The sequence below is a fragment of the Telmatherina bonti genome (assembly GCF_933228915.1).
Source record: "Telmatherina bonti genome assembly, chromosome: 2".
NCBI lineage: Eukaryota > Metazoa > Chordata > Actinopteri > Atheriniformes > Telmatherinidae > Telmatherina > Telmatherina bonti.
The window spans coordinates 20,232,246-20,244,846 of NC_136620.1; positions in this window are offsets into that span (position 1 = coordinate 20,232,246).

Sequence of the window (12,601 nt, forward strand, 5' to 3'; positions counted from 1 at the left end):
CAGTCTTCTTTGAACAGTTGATGTTGAAATGCATCACTTTCTTGAATTCTGTGAAGCATTTCTGTATGCTCTTATCTCAGGTGCTGTTTATTTGCGGTTTCTGAGATTGGTGACTGATGAACTTATCCTATGCAGCTGAGGTAACTCTTGGTCTTCCTGTCCTGAGGAGGTCCTCATGGTCTTTGTAACTACACTAGAGAATACCTTCAAACTTCTTGAAATTTTCCTGATAGACTGACCAACATGTCTTAAAGTAATGATGTACTGTCATTTCTCTTGACTTAGTTAAGTGGTTCTTGCCATAATATGGATTATAACAAAGGCCCAACAGAGTGAAACCACTGTATAGACCTTTGTAGCAACCATGCCTCTGCACATCACAACCAATGGTCTCAAACACATTAAGAAGGAAAGAAATCCCAGAAATGAGCTCTTGACAAGGTAGTCCTGTTAATGACAAACCATTCCAGGTGACTGCCTTATGAAAATGATTGAGAAAATGTCATGAGTGTGCCAAGCTGTCACCAAAGCAAAAGGTGGTTACTTTGAAGAATCTAAAATATAAAACATATTCTGGTTTATTTACCACTTTTTTGTTTACTACATAATTCCACATATGTTCCTTCATAGTGTGGATGTATTTAGTTGTACTCTGCAATTAAGAAAATGAAAAAATGAAGAAAAACCACTGTGTGAGGAGGTGTGTCCAAACTTTTGACTGGTACTGTATCTATAAAAAAGGATCGAATGCACATGCAAAAAAATCCATCACTCATCTGATTTTATTTAATTTCTTTTCATTAATGAGTGTCAGAAAATCCAAGTAAACTTTAGAAAATACTGTCTGTATAAATTGTATTTACAAATTACTTATTGTATCCCAAATAATTACAACATACTTACAGGGGGTCGATTTCCTCTCTGCATTGAAACAAAGTGTAAATGTAGATTCATTTCATGACAGAAAATTATATTAAAAATATTTTTTGTTTAAACTTTCTCGTTGTGACAACGCAATGGAATAAAGTTAGACAATTCATTACATTATAACAACAAGGCTGCTCTACCATATTTAAGGGAATGGCAAAAGTCGCGATTACTTTCTCCATTGATGGAGACTGTTTAGAAATCTCAGACCGGAAGTGTTTTTTCTTTTATTTAACTTGACGTCTCCTCTGCTGTCACGATGAAGGAGTCTCCCCTTTTCTTTCTGACGTAATGCTTCAGGGATTCCTCGCGCCGGTTGCAGGTAGAGAACAGGTTCAGGACTTGGTGGTCAGAGGCATGCGGATGGAGGACTCGGAAGGTCTGGATGCTGCGGCTTTGAGGCAGCAGAGGAGGCTGAAACAAGCGATCCGGTTCCTCCACAGAGACTCAGCGGATCTGCTGCCTCTAGATGGATTGAAGAAACTGGGGACATCGAAACAGGGGGTGTGCTTCACAGCCTTTTCTTTGCTTTCTTTTTATTATTATTATTATTTCATTTTTTTTACTTACTTATATTAACCAATCAAATCCATCCATGCACCTTATTTTGCATAATTTTGTCTGTTTATTGTTCAGATGTTTTTAGGTTATGTAATAATGCAGTGAAATGGCCTACATATGATTTTATAGGTAGGCCAAAGAAGATGGTGTCAGTGTATTTCTTGGGAATAACTGATTTCATACAGCTGCAGGATCAGAATTAATCTGCATCTGTGTCTCTGTTATTTTATCTCTCCTGCAGCAGCCACACAATATTCTCCAGAAGCGGCTGCTGGAGGCCAAGCTATCCCGGAATAGGATGAACATGTGTGGATCAACAGCAAACCCTCATGAGGGTCTGCTTCTGAGTTGTAATCTAAGTACAAAAGAGGATGTGGACGAAGAGGAGCAAGACCTAATCCATGTGGCCAGCAAAGTGAGGAGAAGATAAGCTTTTACTGCAACAAAAGAGTGGGAAATACCTATTTCTGAATAAGATGGAACAGTGTAATCTATCTATCCATCTATCTATCTATCTATCTATATATCTATCTATCTATCTATATATATATATATATTAAACCCGGATTTTGTTCCTTACAGAACACAAACAACATATCTGATGTTAAACTGAGAAAATATCAGCTTATTTAGAAGCTGATGGCACCAACAACTTAAAAAACCTTGTTCCAGGTTTATGTTTGAGATTAAATGCTTTCTATTGTCGAAAGGTCTGGAGTCCAGACAGACCAGTTCAGTACCTGGACTCTTCTCTTGTCTCCTCTGAAGCCATGTTGTAATGATGGATGCCATAGCATTGATTGTCTGAAATATAATTTTCCCTGAAAGAGATGTCTGAATGGCAGCAGATAACTTTTCAGTATTGCTTGAGCCTTCACAGATGTAAGTTACTCATGTAACCCCTTATCACCAGAGATGCTAGCTTTTGAACTGTCCACAAATAACATGCTGGATAGTCCGTCTGTGTCCTTGATCTCCAGAAGAGTATTTCCCACTCATGAGAGTCAGTTTTGCACTTTGCCTCAGACAATTTTGAATCAGAAAAGACAGCGAGGTTGCTGGATCATTTTCATGTGGCTTCTTCTTCTCTCTTATGGCTTTAACTTGTGTTTATAGATTGTACAATGGGTTGTGTTCACTGACAGAAATTTCTGGAAGTTTCCCCAAGCCTGTGCAGTGGTTTTCACTTTAGAACCATGTGACTTTTAGCTGCCAGATGGCCTGAAGATCCTTTTAACTTTTAATATTCCTCCATATTTCCTGAATGTTGAGCAGTATTGCATAGATTCTTTTATCATTTTATTTTAAAGAACATTTTCTGAAATTGTTCCACAATTTTTGATGCAGTTTATTGCAGACAGGTTGATATTCTGCCCATCATTACGTGCGAGAAGTTCTGTCTTTATGCCCAGTCATGTTACTGACATGTTCCCAGGTACCCTATTAGTTGTGAAATGCTGATTTGTGAAAATGTCTTTTCCAGCCTTTTGTTGCCACTGTTTTAAGATGTGTTGCTGCCATCAAGCTCAAAGTGAGTATTTTCCATGAAGTTGTGAAATGATTGTGCCATCAATTGATATGTTGTTTAAGTTCTGTTGGGATTAACTCTTTCATGCATCGTGTCACTGATCACTATAGTGGACACCTATTTACAAGCTTTTTTTTTGTTTTTTTTTGTTTTGCATATTCACGAATGAGGGTGATATATTTGTAAATTAACTACTTTGGTGGATGTTAGTGAGTTATCCTAAACATTACCACTCACTGAAGAATAAATAAATAAATATATAAGTGAACATAAATACAGATATTATAATTACACAAGTTTGCCTTCCTGATAAATAGGAAAAGAAAATGTTAAAGTTTTATTTTATCAAATATTTACATAATTATGGTTATATATTATTTTATACATGTTTTATAGAGTACATGAAATAAAATTAAATAATAATATAATTCAAAATATCACTGATAAACAAAAAACAATCATTGCATATGTCTGTAGCGATAAAATAGTGTACTTAAAAATGTGGATTTTTTTCCAATTTAATGTAACCATGAAAGGGATAAAATACATCATTTGCAAAACCACTCCATTTTATATTTGCTTACATTTTACACATTACCATCACTCTTATGGAATTAAGGTTTTATTTATTGATGGAAATAGTTCTAGCATTACACACATTTCCAGCAGCAATAGAAATATTTCTAAAATATCCTGTCAACCATTTAACCATATTTTCTTTGTGTTCTGCTGCTCCGTTAATTCTGTCCTGTCCTCCTCTGTGCATTTACAGTGTTTTGGGCAGGAGGTGAAAGTTCTGATCAACACGGGCTGCAAGCTGAACCTGATGTCCTTACTGACCGTAGAGAGATTAGGGTTAGATGGCTTCAAATTCTCATAATCAACTAATATCCAGAACAAACACTTGACTAATTTTCTTCTTCTTCAAGTTTGAAAGAACTGGTGGAAGAGAACAAACTGGAGGCAGATGCTTTTCCGTATCAGCCAAATCTCTGCATCTACGGCCAGATTACAGAGCTCAGCCTGACCATCGGACAACTCAGAATAATGACTTCATTTCTTATCGTGGGTAAGGAAAATAGCCCTCTACTTTATAAATACGCAGACATTTCAAACCATGCCTTAAGAACCTCTGTTTTGTCAATTAATTTTATTTGCAGAAATCAATCAACCACTTGTTTCCCTGGGAACCAAGACTTTGAAGTCACTTAAGGTCAGCCATTTCCTTTTCTACTTCTATCATTGGTTTGCAGAATTTAGATGTTCCACTGGACATTACGCTTCTTGGCATGTAGTTTTATGATTCTTTGGATTGTGCTTGTCTTGCAGTGTGTTATTGACACCGATAAAGAGATGCTGGTGTTTGGAACAACCATGAGGGAGCAAGTGCAGTTTGCCAAAAAGCCATTCAGTGACAGGTAAGATATGAATCTCATCACGCTGAAAGTGTTTTTGCTTTGAATTTATGACTTCTTGTAGATTCTTAGTTTATTTAACTCCACTTGTATGTTGTATCACCATCATCATCACCATCAGGCATGTGAGTGTTACTGCTCGGGTTGACAGAAACATGTCCAGAATGTGGAAGAGCTCGTCGGCTGTTGTTTGACTTTGATTTGAACAAATTTACCAAAGAAGAGGGCCAAAAGTGTTAGAGACAAAAATCTCTCAATGAACGACAGACACACAGATCAGTGATAAGATAAACTTTATTTATATAGCGCTTTTCATAGACACAAGGTCACAAAGGGCTTCACAACAATAAAAACATAGAAAACCTGCAACGTTTGGTGAAAAAAAAACCCCCACAACACTATAAATAAACAGCAGTGAGAAGGTACAAAAGTTTTACTTGCTGCAAGAAGCTCACACAGACCAAGTAACCCCAGCCAGTGGACAATAACATTCAGCTAACTTTCCCCCTTATATACTTTCCTTCCCCCAACCCCATCTGGGAAAACTATTATCTCAGTCTTGATGTAGGACCCCAGAGTGACAATCTCCTGCAGGGGGTTATGATGTCCTTTGTAGGTGTTCTCATTCCAGACACTTCGAAGCAGGAGATAAGAACTTTTAAAACCATAATTCTAATAATCTGTCCTCTACAGAGGCTCAAAATATCATAATTACCAGATTTTTCCATCAAAAAAAGTTTTGATACAAGTAATCAGGACATCTTAAACCCAAGCTCAGAAACTTAAATTTGTGGAGGACACATCTGGTGTGCTAGAGTTTTGAGTCAAACGCTCCCATCTCAATGAGACCTAGCATCCTGTCTCATGACGCCCACTTACAACATCATTCATGCTTACAGTTTTCTTTACAAAGTAATAACTTTTGTGGCTCAATAAAAATTGAGATTAATTGAACTAAAACAAGGTAAAGACTAAGATTTAAACTCGTCATGTACACTCAGTGTGTTGATTTTTGTCCTTATCAGTATATTACAGACAAATCCCTCTGAAGTTCAACCGATACAAAGCATTTATAAAGCTTGAAGTTACGCATCACTCAGCCCTCTCTCATAACAAACTCAAATATAGCTCCAATTTCTTGGTGTGTTCAAATATTCTTTCCTTTCTCAACTTTTTCCGAGTGACACAATCATATTTTTCTTTCCAGATGTCTTAAAAATTCTTAGTGTAACACAAGACAGTGCATGTTCATGTTTACTGCTGCTGTTACAATCCTGGGTATTTTCACACATAAACAACTGGATGAAATAATCTCTAAAAAAAAAAAAAAAAAAAAAATTAATGCATCAGTGCAGAAAAATGTCTGTTTATGTTGACTTAAGGCTTTTTTTTTATCCAATATTCCTTGTCATGCAATATTTATAGAAACTAAATGTGTATTAAAGCCAGATATTGTGCAAATCAGGCTAATCTTCTTTTCTTCTCTTTGCACAGTTCTTCCAACTTCGGACAACAGGATTACTAATCTTCCTGCTTCAACACACACAAATATGCACACACTGACTAAAGCAATATGAGTATTCACCCTTCCAACTAGATGCCTCATTAGAGAAGTTTAAATCACTGCGTATTTATTTACAGGACTTAAGGGTTGGATAACTCCACAATAATGCCACAGTTCTTTTAACTGAAAGGCAGCTGTTTACACCACAGCTGTCCACAACAAAAGTTCATCATACAGCCTGACACTCATGTAGCCCAGACTACACATCTTGTATTAGTGGTGCGTACAGTAGTGTGTGATGTGCAGGTAGTTTATATAAGCTGTGATACTGTAGCCTTTAAGATCCAGATAGACTTGTGATTTTTATCCCTTACATCAAACAAGTGATGGTTGCTCTGCCACCATCATACGTAGCACAATCTCTTGCCAACAAACTGTTTAACTACTATATTTTTTAACAATACTGTAAATGTATTTTCTAAACTGAAACATGTATTTGAGGTGACGTCACTGCCTTATAATGTTTACATAGCAACACTTGTGGTGTCGTATCATGACTGTAGCTAAAGTGCAATATCAAATAAAAGATCAAACGATGTGACTTTTCAGCGTGTGCTTCGACTTTTATCTCAGTAAATGAAGAAAATGTTATATGAAAAGCTTTTGTGCTTATTAACTAGGAACTGCTAATGGCAGATATAGCTGAAAGCCATTATGACTTATTTTGGCTGAAGTTTCCATTTTGAACCAGAAAACATCATTTTATATTGATCAATTATTCTACAATACCTGAAATACTGTGTGGTGATACAAAAGCACATTCCAGCCACACTGGACAGTACAAAGAACAAACAAAAAGCCTCATAAGGTTGGATATCTGGAGCACAACTTTTCTTTAAACTCAGATCTGTTGAAATCTATGAATATGGTCAAATTTAAAACTGGTCAAATCAGATGATTGTAAAGAGGGAAATGCTTCACAAATTCATTTTATATCTGGAACTTTTATCTTGTCTTTGAATAAAATGATTAAAAAGTACAACCATTGCTATTAGTAATGAAGCAATCGCAGTGATCTCATTCACTGTAACACTGCGACTTTTCCTCCACGTTCAGCATCATATGAACAACTTCCTGCTTTTATCACCTGAAAGTTATTTTTTTATTCACATCTTAAATGACACAGAGACATTTTACAACAAACTCACTGCTGTTCTCAGAAACATGTTCATGTCTGTGATAAAGAAACATTTACTGTGTGTGAGTGTGGTTGACAGGACTGTAAGTGATCTATCTGAAAATGTTCCCTCACTGCAGTCAGAGCACTCTGTCTGAGGTTGTTTCTGCACAAACAATGCTGACCAAATACTACATTTCCCCCCTCAAAAGTGTGCATACATACTTGTTTACATATTTATCACTATTTAAAAATCACAATGCCTCTACAAAACACCAAACAGTACCTGGAGCTTAAACATGCAGTATTTCCCATTTTGGTCATAGTGACTTTTTAAGATCTAGAAGTTATCTAAATTGTAAATATCCGCATGTATGTAGTAATCCTGACCACCTGTACCAACTCACCTTATACTACAAACTGAATTCAGATCTCTTAAGTATAAACAAAATAACAAATTATCCTGTTTGTACTTATTTTCTCACGTATTCCCTTGAATGTGTCCTTTTGCCACAAGAGGTATCTGTATTCGCATTTAAGAAAACCCTGCTTTAGAGGTTTAGAGGTGATATACACATTAAAGAAAGTACAAAGATAGGTGGTGTGTGTGATCATATCTGGCTAGTTTGTGCCACAATCCTGCCTCTGCTAATGGCAACTGAGATGTGACAGCCGTGTTTGTAACGCACCCCTGTAGTTTCCATGAAAACAACTGGTTTAGCGTTGAATGCGTCTCTATAGAAATGGAGGTCAACAATGAGGGAAGCGGCCATCTGCAGATGACTGAGCAACACGACAAGTGTGGGTAATGTCCTTCATTATCTGAGTAGTATTTGTTATTGCAACTTGACATCAAGTTTTATGTTTAAATTTCTCTTTGTGTCCTTTTTCTCTAATATGTTCACTTCATAGCTTGATGCAGAAAATCGAAGGAATTTTGCCAACATTAGGATGGTGTGCATGCAGATGAGGCCCTCTCAGACGGCACTGGTTCCACTGTTTCTTGGTGAGCCAGGATGTAACATCACTTATGTTTTGGACACATCTGAGAGCATGAGAGCTGTTCTGGATTCAGTGAAACGCCTGCTGGCTCAGATCCTGCTGGCTAAAGGTTCAGCGCTGGACTCTCTCTTCAACATCATAACATACTCAAGCGAGGTGAGGATCCAACTGCTCATCGGAACATGGGATAAATGAATCCGTCTTGACATTATTTTCACCCGATGGCGATTTGTTTTCAGTGTGGGTGATAGTGGGGGCTGCTTATGGAATCAACAACCCATCCATTTATTTCATGTACCTTCTTATTCCAGTTAAGAGTCATGGGGGAGGGCCGGTGGGAAGTGTCTCTGGATAAAACCTGGACAGGTTGTTGGTCTTTCAGAGGGCCAACACATAGAGACAAACAATCATTCGGGAGACAATACAAACAAAAGTAAATCCAATATGTATAATTTCGGATTGTTGGACGCTTTCTTGTTCTTGTTTGAAAAATTTGATTACCGCAACTTGTTTCAACATGACTATCGTCATTTTAATAAAATCCGAATTGCTCTGTAGCATCAACAGGGAGCTGAAGGATTATTCCTCTGGAGAGCAAGAATGCTGGTGTGATTTCATTATTTATATCGTTACATAGCTAATGAGATGAAAAATGCCTTGCATGGCTAGATTTATCAGGAGTGGGAAACTCTGGCCCTCGAGGGTCACAGTCCTGCAAGTGTTTGGAGTTTCTTTGCAGCGACACACCCAACTCAACTAAGTGGGTAATTAGCAAACTAGTGCAGAATTTGATGTCAAGCTCTGCACTATTCTGCTAATTTTGTCTGATGTGTGTCAGCAGGAAAACTTCTCGGACACATGCAGGACTACAGCGCTCGAGGACTTGGGTTTGTCACCCCGGACCTAAATTTTTGTCCAGGTTCAGTAGTTTAAAACAATGTTTCACAATCCAGGTCTTTGAGACCCACTACCCTGCATGCTATGGAAGCAACACTACTTCTACACACCAGGGCCGGATTAGAAGTGCCGAGGGCTCTGGGCCCAGAGTGTTCCAGGGGCCCCCCTTCCCCACCGCAGCATTGTGAAAATTGTGAATGATACACTGTGAAACGACATTTCTAACATCTCTCAGCCTATGGTATCGATAAAAATACACTAGACACTGTGGTGTAACTATCTGGCTTTTAAGGAACATTTTGTTTCATGTCCAAACGGCTGGTGTTTGCCCCACATGGGCCCCAAGTGGGCATGGGCCCCTAGGCCTGTGCCCATAATGCCCACTGGATAATCCAGCCTTGCTACACATCTGAACTGAATGAATGGCTTGTCAGCAGGCTTGCAAAGAACTTCAGAATCTGATTCAGGTGCGTTGGAGTAGGAACACATCTAAAACATGGAGGGCACTGGGTTCTGAGGACCTGGATTGAGAAACAATAATTTAAAAGAAAAAAATTGTTATAGTTGAACACTTATATTATCACAAATATTACTTTTTTAATTTGTATCAAAATAGTTCTATAATGAAAGTTTTTTAAATGTTACCATTTTAAAACCATCATCTAGTATATCATCCCCTGAAACTGGACAGTACCCAGAAACTTCTGTCATTTTGCAGGTCCACTGCTGGTCCCATCACATGCTCTCCAGACACTGTTTGTGGAGCTCTGTCCTGGCAGAGGTTGTCCTGAGAGTCCTACCAGCTCTGGCATCTGGGAAGTCTGTGAAGGTTTTCTACCTGCAGGAGTCAGGAGCTCCGGTGGAGACGTACACCAGAGACTACGTGCAGTGTTAGTCGGAGGCCACAAGAGGGCGCTGTTATCTGACTACATTTGATTTGAATGGGGTGCTGGAGAAGGTATGAACTTTTTAACTACTGTTGGGTTGATTATTGGGGAAATCTGATTTTTTTTTTTTTTTTTTTTTTTTTTTTTTTTTGCTTTAAAGCTGTCAAAGTTTGAGAGTACTGTGTGTTTTTTTTTTTTTGGCATTCCAACTGATTAGACACATATGAACACACAAAACAGTACACCAGTAGTGTACTGCAGTCACTAAGGAGATTTACTGAATGTATTACCTTCAGAACATGTTGCAGCAACAGTGATTGTGTGTTACATTGGATTTTTACAGGCTGTTTCTCTGTATGCATCAGAGAGCCAGTCAGCAGTGTCAACTGTCTCTCAACCTAAGTGCTGGTGTTCACCCATTCCAGCTGTTTCACCATTTCCACTCAGGTTGGAATACTTAGTTACATTTGTTTTTAGCATTGCATTAAAAGGTGACATTTCCAACAACAACAACAAAAAAAAAGTACCCATCTGCTGTCAATTTTGCTTGATTTGTCCCAAGGTGCAATCTGGGTAACCAGCTTTGCTTGGCCACGTCCTGCATGCTGTGCTGTCAAACTGAGGCCAACTCAAAGTTCTTCCCAGGGTGCAGAGTGCTGGCCAGGAAAGAGATGGATGGTTTTTACTACCAAGGCACCCTGCTACAGCAAGTGCAGGTGAAAACCTGCAGTGTGTGTGATCACAGACTCTGATATTTTGGCATTAACACACAAGTTTTAAAAAAACAAAATTAGCCAGTTTAAGAAATGGAACACAAAGATTTATTATGAGCACAGACTTTGAAGTCCTCTGAAATCAAATATAATTAGATTTATATGTGTTGCATTGTTTTTCACTTTTTACGTCAACTGTGTTAGCCATGACGATTTAAAGGTTTTTTGCTTCCTGGAAAATAAATGAATAAATCTGCAGAATTTGTTGCACCATTGCAAGTAAAAACATGGAGTGGAATGATTGACACAAAAGTTGACCATGTCCTTGTTGGAAGTGCACAAACTTCCAAACTAGCTTTTAGCATTACAGGCTAATCACACACTACAGCATGCTTGACACTGTAAGATGTGTTCACCAACAGATGAATGATACATGTGTGACTTATTTATTGAGACACAATTTAACATAAGTGCTGGTATGTGGTTTGTAAATTCAACTACTGTCTCTTCTAGGGAAAAATCTTTGATTTTGAGGTTGAGGCTGGTGAGTCTCATTTGACTTCATAAGTTTAAAATACAACTGGATGGTTAATATGCAAAGTGGCAAAAACATCAATGACTTATAATATAGGAAAAGATGCTATGGCGTCAAGTCAAGCTGAAGAAGTCATACATTAACTTTAGGATACAACTGTCAGGGTTACTGTACAATGGATGTGCCTCCCCAGGCCTTTGTAACTAATCAGGACCTTTAGCTTCCAGGGACAGCCTGCCTTTTAGGCTTCCTTTTTTGTGCAGCAAACTTGATGGTGTGGAATAAGGTACTACTATGGTAGCAATTTTTGACAAAAAAAAACCTTAAAAAGGTGTTCATATAAATATTAGGCAGGTAAGTTTAGTAAATTTACCACTTTTCATCCCTTGTGTTCACATTTTTGTACTAAAATGTCTGACTACATTGTATCTTTATTGTATCTGCATCTTCTATTTGTTAAAACAAAGGGCAACAGAGGAGTCTGGAAATAGAGTTTGACCATCCTGAAAGCGCTAATTTGGCTGTCGTCTCTTCTCTGCGTCAAGCGGTTTGCTCACTGGACATGGTTAATGACAGCCGAGCTAAAAATCATCGTCTGGCACCTGGCAATGCTGTCCTGTCACCGTGGGAACCAGATCTGAAGAGATATGGACCTGGTCGAGTACTGACAGCTACAGCATGCAGAGGTACTTTTGAGGGTAAAATGGCAACAGTGGTTTTTAATTTAACTGTAGTTTAGCCTGATGTCCTGTTTTTCCTGCAGCTGATGGTGGGACAAACATCCGAGTGCTTTTGTGGAACGGCTGCACATCTTTGGTTCCTTACAACCTGGTTTGGCCCATTTCTGCTTATCAATATGACAGACTTGTCAGAGAGCTCCAAGCTCCTTCATCGACAGCCAGTCGATGCTGCAGCTGGCTTTCTACCCATAAGTCCTCCATCCCACCCCAACTGTCCTTGACAAACCGCAGCCAGTCAGCATTTACGTTGTGCTGTTGTTCAGCCACCAACAACCTGCCCTGTGTAGTTTCACCCCACGACAGGTCCAATCTCAGAGAGATGGACAGATCTGACATTACAGAACAATGTGGATATGTGGACGCCAGAGACACGGATTCTAGAAAGAGTGACTCTGAAGCTCTGTCTTCCCCTTCTCCATCTCCATCTGGAGACAAGACCATAGCATCAAATTCTCCTGCAGGGAAGCTAAAGAGTAAACAGAAGTATCCTCCCTGGAAATACTGGAGAAGAATTGGACCAGAACCACAGCATAGGCAACCAGGTAAGAAGCAAACAAACTACACTTTTCCCTTCTCGTTTTTAATCTTGACATAAGCCTTACAGATTTTGGTTTTTGACAGGAAGTACTGTGCCCACGAGGAGATCACAACCTGCCAGTTTTCCTACTGTGGAGACCAGCACCTCACCAAACCACAGCTCCCTGTTTCAGTCACT